The sequence below is a fragment of the Babylonia areolata genome, chromosome 13 (genome assembly GCF_041734735.1).
Source record: "Babylonia areolata isolate BAREFJ2019XMU chromosome 13, ASM4173473v1, whole genome shotgun sequence".
Classification (NCBI taxonomy): Eukaryota; Metazoa; Mollusca; class Gastropoda; order Neogastropoda; family Buccinidae; genus Babylonia; species Babylonia areolata.
In genome coordinates, this window is record NC_134888.1 from 7,150,792 (window position 1) to 7,155,791 (window position 5,000).

At 47.9% G+C, this 5,000-nt stretch overlaps 1 protein-coding gene across 1 annotated transcript in view; it reads left to right on the plus strand.

The window, feature by feature from the left end:
* The window catches only part of LOC143289017 (uncharacterized), a 110,816-nt gene that overhangs the window by 9,270 nt on the left and 96,546 nt on the right, over positions 1–5,000 (plus strand). The window lies entirely within an intron of this gene.

Genomic DNA, 5,000 nt, shown 5'->3' on the forward strand with positions numbered 1-5,000 from the left:
TGTGTTGTTGTTGTTGTTATTGTTGTTGTTGGGTGTGTTGTTGTTGTTGTTGGGTGTTGTTGTTGTTGTTGTTGGGTGTGGTGTTGTTGTTGGGTGTGTTGTTGTTGTTGTTATTGTTGTTGTTGGGTGTGTTGTTGTTGTTGTTGGGTGTTGTTGTTGTTGTTGTTGTTGTTGGGTGTGGTGTTGTTGTTGGGTGTGTTGTTGTTGTTGTTATTGTTGTTGTTGGGTGTGTTGTTGTTGTTGTTGGGTGTGGTGTTGTTGTTGGGTGTGTTGTTGTTGTTGTTGTTGTTGGGTGTGTTGTTGTTGTTGTTGTTGTTGTTGTTGGGTGTTGTTGTTGTTGTTGTTGTTGTTGGGTGTGGTGTTGTTGTTGTTGGGTGTGGTGTTGTTATTGTTGTTGTTGGGTGTGTTGTTGTTGTTGTTGTTGTTGTTGGGTGTTGTTGTTGTTGTTGTTGTTGTTGGGTGTGGTGTTGTTGTTGTTGGGTGTGGTGTTGTTGTTGTTGTTGGGTGTGTTGTTGTTGTTGTTGGGTGTGTTGTTGTTGTTGGGTGTGTTGTTGTAGTTGTTGTTGGGTGTGTTGTTGTTGTTGTTGGGTGTGTTGTTGTTGTTGGGTGTGTTGTTGTTGTTGTTGTTGTTGTTGTTTTTGTTGTTGTTGTTGTTGTTGTTGGGTGTGTTGTTGTTGTTGTTGTTGTTGGGTGTGTTGTTGTTGTTGTTGGGTGTGTTGTTGTTGTTGTTGTTGGGTGTGTTGTTGTTGTTGTTGTTGTTGGGTGTGTTGTTGTTGTTGTTGGGTGTGTTGTTGTTGCTGTTGTTGTTGTTGTTGGGTGTGTTGTTGTTGTTGTTGATGGGTGTTGTTGTTGTTGATGGGTGTTGTTGTTGTTGCTGTTGTTGTTGTTGCTGGGTGTTGTTGTTGTTGGGTGTTGTTGTTGTTGTTGCTGGGTGTTGTTGTTGGGTGTGTTGTTGTTGTTGTTGTTGGGTGTGTTGTTGTTGTTGTTGGGTGTTGTTGTTGGGTGTGTTGTTGTTGTTGTTGGGTGTGTTGTTGTTGTTGTTGTTGGGTGTGTTGTTGTTGTTGTTGTTGTTGGGTGTGTTGTTGCTGTCATGGTCCAACGCTCGGCTTACATCACAGATTGACATAAGTTTACATTTGGGCCAACAGCAAAGTGAGAGCTGTATTATCAATGGTTTCTCTTGACGGGCGCAATAGCCGAGTGGTTAAAGCGTTGGACTGTCAATCTGAGGGTCCCGGGTTCGAATCACGGTGACGGCGCCTGGTGGGTAAAGGGTGGAGATTTTTACGATCTCCCAGGTCAGCATATGTGCAGACCTGCCAGTGCCTGAACCCCCTTCGTGTGTATATGCAAGCAGAAGATCAAATACGCACGTTAAAGATCCTGTAATCCATGTCCGCGTTCGGTGGGGTTATGGAAACAAGAACATACCCAGCATGCACACCCCCGAAAACGGAGTATGGCTGCCTACATGGCGGGGTAAAAACGGTCATACACGTAAAAGCCCACTCGTGTGCATATGAGTGAACGCAGAAGAAGACGAAGAATCAATGGTTTCTCCAGTCAATGCGAAACCATTCACAGCTTAGTCTTTTGTGAAGGACTATGACTCTCAAACTAGGAGGCAAAATTGCACTGGCTCTTAGTGCTGCAGCCTTGTGGGCTAGTTGGCCTTTGGGAACCATCCCAACGCCGACTGTCCTGAAACCCTCTTAGCCGAGAGAGTGGGGATGAACTTGGGGCAAGACGCTCTCCACTATAATCAAATTCTAGTCCAGAAATAGTCGGAACAGCAGTTGCCTCCTCTGCTGTTCTGATGGTCATAGTCGGACACGACTGACTATCATATATGTATGTTGCTGTCATCTTCATTTTAGTTTTTCAGCAGCACATACAGCAGCATTAGTAGTGGTAGCGGCAGTGTCCACATTTCGTTCCCTGTGTTATTTCTATTCAGTTTCGTTCCTTAGACGGAAAAAAATCATAAATTCGTTTAAATAACATTATAATATATACTCTACATTTCTTCCCTTGTCAAGAGACGTAAAGATGGCCAGTCAAAGAGTGGAGGGGAAGAAGTGTATAGTTTTTGTTACTGAAAAATGTTATTAACCAATTTACAAGTTCTTCCGTCTTGTAAACGGAATAGTACATGGGAAGAAATGTGGATATTTCCGTGTTAACAGTGTCAGAAATGGAAGGAATGATGATGGTGGTGGTGGTGGTGGTAGTAGTAGTAGTGGTAGTAGTAGTTGTTGTTGTTCTTCTTCTTCGTCGTCGTCGTCTACCTCTCTTCATGCTGTAGGTGTTGTCGTCACTCCTGTTGTTGTCGTTGACAAGGATTCCGATGTTTTTCCCCTGGCTGTTTTAACTCTTTCCATACGAACGGCGAAAGAGACGACGTTAACAGCGCTTCACCCCAATTACCATCATCAAAATATTGCAAGCGGAAGGCTCTTATACTGAAGACGTGAATGTTGACAAAGAATACCACAATTCTGACGACGGAAGCTAAAGGTTGGGTCATCCAGACACCCACTGGACATCCGAGGGGTCTGTGTAGAGGAGAAGAGAGGACTGGCCGTACTGAGTGAGTTAACTCCCCCCCCCCCCCCCCCAAAAAAAAAAAAAAAAAACAAAAAAAACGAACTGTTCGTGTTGTTGGGTCTGCCGCCTTGTCCTGTCTATCATATACGTTTTTCACGTGCTGTGCACGCGAACAAAATTGCTTTCAAACGCAGTCACTTCCTGCCTGCCTGTTTGTTTGAATGTCCGGCTCCCCCTAACCCCCACGCCCCACCCCCCGCCCCCCTTCTCTCTCTCTCTCCCTTCTTCTTCTTCTTCGTTCGTGGGCTGCAACTCCCACGTTCGCTCGTATGTACACGAGTGGGCTTTTACGTGCATGACCGTTTTTACCCCGCCATGTAGGCAGCCATACTCCGTCTTCGCCGGGGGTGTGCATGCTGGGTATGTTCTTGTTTCCATACCCCCACCGAACGCTGACATGGATGGCAGGATCTTTAACGTGCGTATTTGATCTTCTGTGTGCGGTATACACACGAAGGGGGTTCAAGCACTAGCAGGTCTGCACATATGTTGACCTGGGAGATCGGGAAAAAATCTTTACCCATTACCCACCAGGTGCCGTTACCAAGATTCGAACTTGGGACCCTGACATTGAAAGTTTGACGGCTTTATCCACTCGGCTATTGCGCCCGTCTCTCTCTCTCTCTCTCTCTCTCTCTCTCTCTCTCTCTCTCTCTCTCTCTTTTCAAACGTGTTTGTATCGTCAGTGTATTTCTTTGAAGTCTTATTGCCCACGTATGTCCACGTGTCTCTGTGTGTTGTCTGCCTGGCACCATGTCTGGCATTCTGCCAGATCTCTCGCTAATCTCCTTTTGCCCCCTTTCTCACTCTCTGCTGGCGTGTGTCTGTCTGTCTGTCTGTCTGTCTGTCTGTCTGTCTGTCTGTCTCTTCTCTCTCTCTCTGTTTTGCTCTGTCTTCTTGGGTGCTCAGATTGTCTGTCTGTTCGTCTGTCCGCTCCTCAGTCGTCTGTCGCTGTGTCTGTCTCTTTTTCTCACGTTCCGTGTGTGTGTGTGTGTGTGTGTGTGTGTGTGTGTGTGTGTGTTGTGTGTGTGTGTATGTGTGTGTATATGTCTCTGTGTCTGTGTCTGTGGGTGTGTGTGTGTGTGTGTCTGTGTTCACGAGTTCCCACCCCTGTACGGACCGTCCGTTTTACTCACCTCCCCCTCCCCCCACCCCACCCCCTTTACTGAACCTGAAGTGATGGTCTGGGTGCTAGTCTTTGGAATGAGACCGTGAAGCGAGGTCTGGTGTGCAGGATGCGCTTAGCGCACGTGAAAGGACCCTGGGCAACATAGAGGTTGTCCCTGGCAAACTTTCATTTGAAAACAAAATACTACCAGTGTACAGTGCAGTACAGTGCACAGTACAACCCAACCCAACCCAACCCAACACAACACAACACAACCCAACACACCCAACACAACACAACACACCCAACACAACACAACCCAACCTAACCCAACACACCCAACACAACCCAACACAACACAACCCAACCCAACACACCCAACCCAACCCAACCCAACCCAACCCAACACACCCAACCCAACACAACCCAACACAACACAGCCCAACACAACACAACCAACCCAACCCAACCCAACCTAACACAACACAACCCAACACACCCAACCCAACCCAACACAAGCCAACCCAACCCATGCCAACACAACCCAACACAACCCAACCCAACCCAACCCAACCCAACACACCCAACCCAACCCAACACAGCCCAACACAACCCAACACAACCCAACCCAACACAACACAATCCAACACAACACAACACAACACACCCAACCCAATACAACCCAACCCAACACAGCCCAACCCAACCCAGCACAACCCAACACACCCAACCCAACACAACCCACCCAACACAGCCCAACCCAACACAACCCAACCCAGCACAGCCCAACCCAACACAGCCCAACCCAACCCAACACAACACAGCCCAACCCAACCCAACACACCCAACCCAACCCAACACAAGCCAACCCATGCCAACACAACCCAACACAACTCAACCCAACCCAACCCAACCCAACACACCCAACCCAACACAACCCAACCCAACACAGCCCAACACAACACAACCAACCCAACCCAACACAACCCAACACAACACAACCCAACACACCCAACCCAACCCAACACAAGCCAACCCATGCCAACACAACCCAACACAACCCAACCCAACCCAACACAACCCAACACAACCCAATCCAACCCAACCCAACACAACCCAATCCAACCCAACCCAAATCAACACAACCCAATTCAACCCAACACAACCCAACACAAGCCAACCCAACCCATGCCAACACAACCCAACCCAACCCAACCCAACACACCCAACCCAACCCAACACAGCCCAACACAACACAACACAACCCAACACAACCCAACCCAAC